This window comes from Oratosquilla oratoria, chromosome 16, assembly GCF_046742065.1.
Source record: "Oratosquilla oratoria isolate Oo_2021 chromosome 16, ASM4674206v1, whole genome shotgun sequence".
NCBI lineage: Eukaryota > Metazoa > Arthropoda > Malacostraca > Stomatopoda > Squillidae > Oratosquilla > Oratosquilla oratoria.
Genome location: NC_134792.1, coordinates 8,163,570 through 8,173,569, shown reverse-complemented (window position 1 = coordinate 8,173,569; position 10,000 = coordinate 8,163,570). Strand labels below are relative to the sequence as shown.

The 10,000-nt window shown below is 39.1% G+C and overlaps 1 protein-coding gene across 1 annotated transcript in view; it reads left to right on the top strand.

Annotated features, from left to right (window-relative positions):
* Nucleotides 1-10,000, top strand: part of LOC143033538 (uncharacterized) — a 90,666-nt gene that overhangs the window by 63,458 nt on the left and 17,208 nt on the right. The gene's annotated exons all lie outside the window — the stretch shown is intronic.

Here is a 10,000-nt window from a genome sequence, read left to right as displayed (position 1 = left end):
TTGAAGGAGGTATCTAAAATAGGGTGTATCAGTGGAACATTTTGAACAATTTAGACTTTCATACTTCTGTTAAGCTTATTCTTAAACTACATTTACATGTTCTGGAAAAAATCAAAAGAGGAAGGGGAGGTAAGTTCAGTAAAGAAGAAAAAATAAAAAAGCAGATGGACAAATAATAACGGAGAAGGAGGCGGTAAAGGGAAGATGGGAGGAGTAATTTAGAGAGCGATGGAAGAGGATAGGGATGGAATGTTGGTAACAGTGAGAGGTGCTAAGAAATGACGGTGATAGGTGAGGAAAATGGAGGAGAAAAAAGAAAAGATGAGGTGTAAGTAGCTCTGAAAATTATGAGAACAGGTAAGGCATTTGGGTTAGATGGGTGCTATGCAGTGTCTGAAGAAGGCAGGTACAGTAATAGTGGACTGGCTATTGAGGTTGTTTGTTGTGTGTCTAATGAAAGGTAGAGTACATGAGGACTGGAGGAATGCATGTATGGTTTCACTTTACAAGGAAAGAGAGAATAAATGTGAGTGTAGTAGTTTCAGAGTTTCTTGAGTTTTAATTGAGAGGATTAAGAAAGATACAGATGAAGTTATTGGTGAAGATCAGTATAGATTTAGGAAAGGTAGGAGTTGCGTGGATCAGATTTTTGTAGTAAGGCAGATAGGTGAGAAAGATTTAGGAAAAGGTAGGGATATTTTTTGGGGCTTATATGGATTTGGAAAGGATTTATGACAGAGTAGATAAAAAGGCACCGTGGGAGGTTCAGCAGATATATGGGATTGGGTTAAAGCTGCTAAGGTCAGTCAATAATTTTTATGAGAGTAGTAGAGCCTGTTAGAATGGAAAATGGAGCGACGAGTGGTTTGAGGTAAAGGTGGGACTGCGTCAGGGATGTGTAATGGGTAGGGGACTAGAGATAGTTAAAGAAATTGGAGAGAAGTGGGAGGTGAACCATTTGTTGTTTGCTAACGACACTGCGCTTGTATCAGGGTTAGAGGAGGAATTAAGGGAGTTAGTATAAGAACTTGGGATGGTATGCGATAGGAGAAAAATGAGGGTAAATGTGAATAAAAATAATGTGATGAGATGTGGCAGCAAGTTGGAAGTAAGTCTAAAAGGAGAGAGGCTGGAGAAAGTTAATAACTTTAGGTATTATGGTCACGTGTGGCAGGAAAGGGAGGAATGGAGGTGGAGGTAAGTTGCTGATTGAGAGAAGCAAGTAAATGTCTTGGGGGTTTAAAAAGTGTTATGAGAAAAAGGCAACTGGAAATGGATGCAAAGAGGAGATTGTATGATGGGGTGATTGTACCTACAGCATTGTATGGACCAGAAACTTGGAATTTAAGGGAGGCAGAGAGGAAAAATCTAAATGTGTTTAAGATGAAATGCCTGAGCAGTATGGTAGAGGTTAAAAAAGTTGGATTTAGTGAGAAACGAGGAGGTGAGGAGAGTGGGAGCGGGAAAAAAGATAACAGATTGAGCTGATGAAAGCTTATTAGGATGGTTTGAAAATATGGAAAGAATGAGTGATGAAAAGTTGTTAAAGAGGTGTGGAAGGCAGTGCACATTAGAAGATCAACTATTGGAAACAACTTACATAGATCAATCAATTCTTTGTCGTAGGGTTCTCCTGAAGGAGATCCACGGCTCCTAGGTAACAGGCAACAGCCATTGAACTGGCTCACAAGTCACTCAAGAAAGAAGTGTGACAGTGTTGCCTGGGTATATCTGGGGTAGGGGGGTGTAAAAAGAGGTGTTCATTGTCTTCTGTGTGATTATTACATCTAGGGGAGTTTATTTCTGTAGCCAGGCTTTTTCTGTGCTTGCACAGCCATAGTTCTGGATAGTGACCTGAACTCAAATGTACTATTGTGGGTCTTGCTTCTCTTGGGACATTTTTGTGCTGATATCTAAAAAGGGTAAATTCAGTAAAGGGTTTGGTAGGAGGTCTTGAAGAGCTTGTTTTGTGATCTGAGTATGATTGTGTTTTTGGTGGGTATATATTATTTAGTGTAGGTGGTATATTGTATATGTTTGGGGTAGTATGCATTCGGTGTTTTTTCGGCTAGATGGTTGTGCTTCTGCCATTTATTGAGCTAGATGAGTAGGGTTGAGAACCCTTACATGGAGTTCTGTACCTATTTTTCATAATGGTAAGATTTTGATTTTTGAGTTCAGGGGATCTATTGGAGCGGTTTTGGCACATATGTTACTATTTTGAATGTTTTGTTTTCTAAAGTGTGCAGTGTCTTTATTTGTTTCCGTGATTATTGGAACCATGCTGTGGAAGTATAAAATAGTGTAGTTCTCAAGAACTGTTTGAAACCTGCTACCAAAGTTTCTTCCTACTATCCAAAGCCCGTGCCTTAGCAGCTTTCATCAACTTCAATACACTTTGCATCACATTACTGCCTTCACCTCTTCTTCCCACAATTCATTACCCTTCCTTCTGATCCCTCCTATTTTCCTCACCCCACGCTTTGCCATTTTCTATCTGAAACATAACGATTCTTCTTCTACTGCTACTTACCCTTTTTCCCTCACTACGTCCTTTACTTCCCTCGGTTTCTCCTGACATTTTTTTTCCTAATCATTCAATTTAAATCTCAATGCCTCTCTACATCCTACCCTTTTCCTTCTCTAATTTTCCTCCTCTATCAATTTTACTTCCACCACAAAGTCACCTGACTCTCCCTCACTCTCTCCCCTGAAGACAAAGCTATAAACGTCTAGAACTATTTGAGTACTACAGCATAGTCCATTAATGCCCTATCAACCACTCTCCAGTCTGTAAACCTTTCTCATGTATATCTATGATTGGCTGTGTGTTTACTATCATCAACTGCCTTTCTAAAGATATTTCCAATATGATCTCTCAACCAAGATTCTTACTTGGCACTCAAAACCTCTTTACTTTTCCATTTATTGGCTCATCTCCTACTCAAGTATTGAGATCCTTACCACTCACCAGTCTGCAAACCTTTCCCATGTATATCTATGATTGGCTGTGTGTTTACTATCATCAACTGCCTTTCTAAAGATATTTCCAATATGATCTCTCAACCGAGATTCTTACTTGGCACTCAAAACCTCTTTACTTTTCCATTTATTGGCTCATCTCCTACTCTAGTATTGAGATCCTTATTCACCATTAAATTTACATCTCTCCTAAAACACCCATTGATACTGATCCAAAAAGCCTCCCTTCACTCTTCACTTTTCATTTTACCCTAACCATATGCACTCACAAAATATAGTTTTACCTTTGCCCACATAAACTTTAAAGACATTTCCCACCACTCCACCACGCACTTTCCTATCTAATCATTTACTAACAGAGATATAGCTGTAGTACAAAATTAGTATTATTCTTCTATGAACAGATATTTTACTCTAATATAGATAAATGGTGCGTTACTCACTGACTCGGGTCCGTAGGGCCGTCCCAAGAGAAAGTTTCTAGTGTTTTAAGTGCATGTTACAATTCAGTCAGTAACCCAGTATGGAGTTGAACATGTTTCTGTAAATTATACAAACACGACAGAAACAATAATATTTGACCAGTGAGTGTGTATGTGACCTACGTCAATCTCAACGCACTTGTGATCCCTCCCACTCTGAGTGAACTCCTAAACGTAAGTCAACTGAAGAAGTCTCGAGAGAACCATTTACGATGAATATATTACTTGATTCAAGAAGAAGAAAGACATTGACAGATTGGAAAAAGTGCAACGGCAAGCCACATAACTGATTCCAAGTATCAAAAATAAATCATACGAAAATCGACTAAAGCATATGAATCTGTTTTGTCTAAAAAAGCGTAGACTCAGAGGTGACTTGATACAGGTCTTTCAGATTTTAAAGGGAATTGACAACATCAAAAGTGAAAGAAAAACAATCTCATTGAATGAGAATCCGACAAGAAATAATGGTCTCAAACTGTCAGGAAAAATATTTAATTTGGAAGTGGTGTAGAAACAAATTCGCCAACCGTGTAGTTAATGAATGGAATAAACTTCCTGGAGAGGCAGTGCAATGTATTTCAGTTCGACACTTTAAGATTTGTTTGGATGAACACCTAAGCAATATGCTGTAATGACTGCCATTTATTTTATATTATTTGTTTATTTGTTTGTTAGTATTTGTCTGTTTATCATTATTTGCTTGATTTTTATTTGTTATCATTTATCTGTCAATTTATTATTATTATTATTACTATTTACCTGTTTATTATTTAACTATACCTATGCATTTATTTAGTAATTTTATTCATTATTATTTATATTATTATACTTTTATTTATTTACTCATTTATCTTTTTTTTCGCATCCGACCTAGTTATGAACCAAAAGCTCTCTTGACAGCATCAAAAGGGATGCAATTTTCACATTGAATGAGAGTCCGACAAAAAATAATGGTCTCAAACTATCAGGAAATAGATTTAATTTGGAAGTGGGTAGAAACAAAATCACCAACCGTATAGTTAATGAATGGAAGAAAATTCCTACAGAGGCAATGTAGTTCAGTTCGAAGCTTTAAGATTTGTTTAGATAAACACCTAAGCAAGATGCTGTAAAGCCTGCAGTTTATCTTATACATGCATACATACATATACCAAAGGCTTTTTCCCCCTTACGGGGGAGGTACAGGGGAGATAGCCAAAAAACAAAGGCATAAAAACCATTCCCACCCATTCCATCCCCAATACACTCCACTCCTCTCCACCCTCTACCCTCCCTCTCATCTTGGCACCTCTTGGATGACGGGTCATCCCTGTATCTTGTCTACTGCCCTGGGTCAGAAGCAATGTCGCAAGACACAGCACATCCACAGCAAGGCCGCTTCATTAAATCGGCAACCCCCTCTCAATCCCCCCATGCAGAAAAGGTGAAGACGAGGAGAAATCCCTTCGGGCTGCATCAATTTTTTCTCACACATACTACCTCACTCCCCATCCCCCCACCCATCCCACCTGATGCATCACAACGTCATCCATATACAACATTTTCCATTCACCCCTGTCTTCTGTCCTCTCCCATCCTTCCTCAACAGACATCCCCCTCCTCTCCAAAGCCCTTTTCACCCCATCCATCCATCTCGGATGGATGGGGTGAAAGGGGCCCTTCATGTTCACTCCCTCTACAACTGCCTTCCATACCTCTTTTACTAGTCTTTCTTCACTCATTCTTTCCAGGTGTCCAAACCATCCTAATACTCTTTCATCAACCCTATCTCCCAACTCCCTTACCACCCCGTTTTCCTCCTCATCTCCTCATTTCTCACTCTATCCAGCCTAGTAGCCCCCATCATACTTCTCAGACACCTCATCTCAAACACATTCAAACTCCTTCTCTTTTTCCTCTCTTAAGTTCTATGTTTCTGCCCCATACAGTGCTGTTGGCACAATCACTCCTTCATACAATCTCCTCTTAGCATCCATTCCCAAATATCTATTTCTCATTACACTTTTTAATCCACCATGGCATTATTTGTCTGTTTATTACTATTTGCTTGATTTTTATTTATTATTAGTTATCTGTCAATTCATTATTATTTACTATTTACCTGTTTGTTTATTGTTTAACTATACCTATGCATCTTTATTCATTTTATTTATTATTACTTATATTATCATAATTTTATTCATTTATTTATCTATTTATCATTATTATGAGTCTTTTTCGCATCCGACCTAGTTATTGGACCAAAAGGTCCCCTGTCGGCATGCTTCTCCTTTGTAATCCTTTGTAATATCCTAAGAAGCTTTGTAGTGCAGAATTAGCTCTTGTATTCAACATATGTTTATTCTATATCATAATTATATATTATTTTGTGTTTTATATACTACTTATTTGTATTATAGATATATTTATTTCCTTTTACACGAGATATAATCTATGCTATTAATTTTGGATTTTAAATGTTTTATCCCTTACGTATTGACGACGAATAAATGGAGAGATGATTTATTCTAATTATCCATTCTTTCATATGGTCTTCTAAAATCTCTCATGAATTGTTGAGATATTTAGAAACTTTCTAACAGCTACCTGGATTAGAATTATGCAGCGTGGATAAAGAAGACGGCCTGCCTTCTAAAAAGAACTTCGGAATGATGATGAAAGAATTTTTAAGACAAGCCTCTCACCAACCATTCGACAGAGGATTGTTACAAAGCCTTTGACTTTTGAGTCGCTACCACACACGCAACACCGTATCGACTTGTAGGCCAATTTTGTAAGGGGCAAGCCGATAATGAAATCCTTATTGAACATGCCAACGCTGTATTTACTTTTAAAATCTCCAGCAATAAGCAGTATGTAAATTTCCACCTGAAGAGTATCGGAAAGAAGTATGATTCCACCCCGGTCCCTAACTATGTTTATGGTATCGCTCAAAATGTATAGAATTTCTGATTAAATCTATCAGTTCTAAAATCGGGAGGAAGAAGAGAAGAAGTAAGCATGTCAATCCACCCACAAAGATCATTGTGGAGAGCTCTGACACCACACCTGTCCACGAATATTTTTGTGGAATATTTTACAATTTATATTTTCTGATTACATGTTCTTCCATTCTAAACTGGTAGGGGGAGGGAGGAGAACGAGAGATAGATAGAAAGGAAGGGAGAAAGAGAGATACATAGGTAGAGAAAAAGATAAGTAGAAAGATATAGAAACTTATGCCTCATCATTAATAATCACTGCCTTAAAATTACATAGATACGATGGCCTGAATATTGCGTCCGTTGAGTGTGGGATCCGTTCGGCGAAACACCCAACAGGCATGGTGTTCGTAGCCAAACTCCTGACGTTCCACCTATTTTTCTCAAAGAATAGCGCCACCATTGTCCCATACCTATCACAAAGGGCTATGAACTGAGAAAATCAGGATAATGTTGATTCCTCTCCCTTACAAGAAAGAAAAGAGGATTCGAGTATTCTTAGAAACTTGTTTTGTATGATGTGTATACACAACAAAATTGACCGTGGTAACTTAGTCAATGATATCTAGGAGTTGATATATTGACATATATATCAGAATGATCATCTCCAGTGTCATTTCCCTGAAGAAAACGTATTGTATACCTAGTCATGAATGAAACTTGAATATAAACCCATATTTCCTACGCTCATTTTTCCTGACATATATACACATATACACAAACAAACAAACAAGCAAAGTATTTTCCTGAATTTTGAGAAAAAAAAAGGAATTTAGAGCGATCAAGTGACACGCGTACAGAGAATTGCGTAGGTGTTGCTGCTCAAATTAAATTTTGTTGAGGATGATCAGACAAAGGGAAGATCTAGAAAAAAAAAGGATAACCTCAGAAACAGTCGGATTGGATGTTTAAAATTAGGAGGATATGTGGGAAGGAAAATAAACAGTAAGGGATACGGTATGAAAGGAAATGTTAGAGAAAACAGCTTGTGAGCTGTGTTCGTATTAGCATTCACCAATTCTTCTATTTACTCTTTTTCCTCTGTAACTTTTATCATATGTTGTTCGTCGCAATTGTTTATTATTTTTTTTCCTTTGTATGTCTCTTTCTAGAGTTGATAATAGCAACTATAGTGTTTCGGAAGAAAGTCAAGCATATGTACACATGGGAGAGGGTGGTGGATGGAAGGGTGATAGATAGAGCGTTAACGGACTATGTAGTGGTAGATAGGAGTATAATAGGAAGAGTTAAGGATTTACATGTGCTAAGGAGAGAGGGTGGGGGACTATCAGATCATTTTTGGTGGGAAGGTAAGTTGAGGGTGGAGAATAGATGGAGAAAGAGGAAAAGGACAAAAGGTAGGGAGGTGCTTTTAGTGAACTCTTTAAATGAAAAGGAAAAGGAGAAGGAGTACAAGAAGAAGCTAAGAGAGGAGTGGGAGGGAGTGAAGGATAGAGTAGAGCTAGGAGTGGAGGAGGAATGGGGATGGTTCAAGGAGGGAGTCACAAAGTGTGCAAAGATGGTGTGTGGAACAAGAAGGACAGGAGGAAATAGAAGGAAGGGTATTGAATGGTGGGATGAGGAAACAAAGAAGGTTGTAGAAGAGAAGAAGCGAGCTTTCACAGATTGGTTACAAAATAGGACGAGGGAGTCATATGAGAGGTACAAAGAAAAGAAAAGAGAAGTAAAGCAAAAGGTAAAGGAGGCAAAGAGGAGAGCAGATGTGAAATGGGGTAAGAGTATGACAGAAAATTTTAAATTAATAAAAAGATGTTTTGGAAAGAAATTAAAAGAAGAAGAGGAGGCGAATCAAGTAGAGAAGAAATAGTAAAAGGTGCAGATGAAGAGATGATAATGGAAGATGGGCAGAATATTTTAGGGAGTTGCTTAATGTGAAGGAGGATAGGGAGGGGAAGATAGTTGCAGTGGGAAATGCTAACAAAATGACCGTAATGAGCTAGGAAAATGGAGGAGAAATAAGGAAGGATGAAGTGAATGCAGTTGTTAAGATGATGAAAGTAGGTAAGGCACCTGGTCTGAATGAATGCCATGCAGAATGTCTAAAAAAAGGAGGTATAGCGATGGTGGACTGGCTGGTGAAGTTACTTAATGTTTGCTGGAAAGAAGGTAGAGTGCCGGAGGACTGGAGGAGTGCCTGTATAGTTCCACTTTTCAAGGGGAAAGGGGACAAGTGTAAGTATAGTAGTCTCAGAGGGATTAGCTTGTTAAGTGTAGTTGAGAAGGCTTATGGGAGGATCCTGATTGAGAGGATTAGGAGAGGAGCAGAGGGAGTAATTGGTGAGGAACAGTGTGGATTTAGGACGGGTAGAGGTTGTGTAGATCAGATTTTTTTGGTAAGACAGATATGTGAGAAAGCTATAGGAAAGGGGAAGGATGTTTTTTGGGCTTTTATGGATCTGGAAAAGGCTTATGATAGGGTAGACAGGAAGGCACTATGGATTTTTTTGCGGATATACCGGATAGGAGGAAAGCTTCTCGGAGCTGTCAAGAGTTTTTACGAGAGTAGTAGAGCATGTATCAGGATTAGAAATGGAGAGAGTGAGTGGTTCGAGGTAAAGGTGGGACTTCGTCAAGGATGCGTTATGTTGCCCTGGCTGTTCAACTTGTACATGGATGGGGTGGTGCGAGAGATAAATGCAAGGGTGGTGGGTCAGGGATTGGAGATGTTTAAAGAAAATGGAGAAAAGTGGGAGGTGAGCCAGCTGTTGTTTGCGAACGACACTGCGCTTGTGGCAGGATCGGAGGAGGGATTGAGGAAGTTGGTGACAGAATTTGGGAGAGTGTGTGAAATGAGAAAGCTGAAGATAAATGTGGGTAAAAGTAAGGTGATGAGATGTACAAGGGTTGAAAGTGGCAGCAGACTGGAAGTGAGCATTAAGGGGGAGCGACTGGAGGAAGTGTTTAGTTTTAGATACATGGGTGCAAATGTGACAGGAAAAGGTGGAGTGGAGGTGGAGGTAGAATGTAGATTGAGAGAAGCAAGTAAATGCCTTAGTGGATTAAAAAGTGTAATGAGAAATAGACATTTGGGAATGGATGCTAAGAGAAGACTGTATGAAGGAGTGATTGTGCCAACAGCACTGTATGGAGCAGAAACATAGAACATAAGAGAGGAAGAGAAAAGGAGTTTAAACGTGCTTGAGATGAGATGTCTGAGAAGTATGATGGGGGTTACTAGGCTAGATAGAGTGAGAAATGATGAGGTGAGGAGGAAAATAGGGGTGGAAAGGGAGCTGGGAGATAGGATTGATGAAAGAGTATTAGGATGGTTTGGACACGTGGAAAGAATGAGTGAAGAAAGACTAGTAAAAGAGGTATGGAAGGCAGATGTGGAGGGGGTGAACATGAGGTGACGTCCTAGGATGAGATAGATGGATGGGGTGAAGGGGGCTTTGGGGAAGAGGGGAATGTCTGTTGAGGAAGGACGGGAGAGGACAGAAGACAGGGATGAATGGAGAATGGTTGTATATGGATGATGTTATGATGTATGAGGTGGAATGTGTGGGGGGATGGGGGTGAGGTTGTATGTGT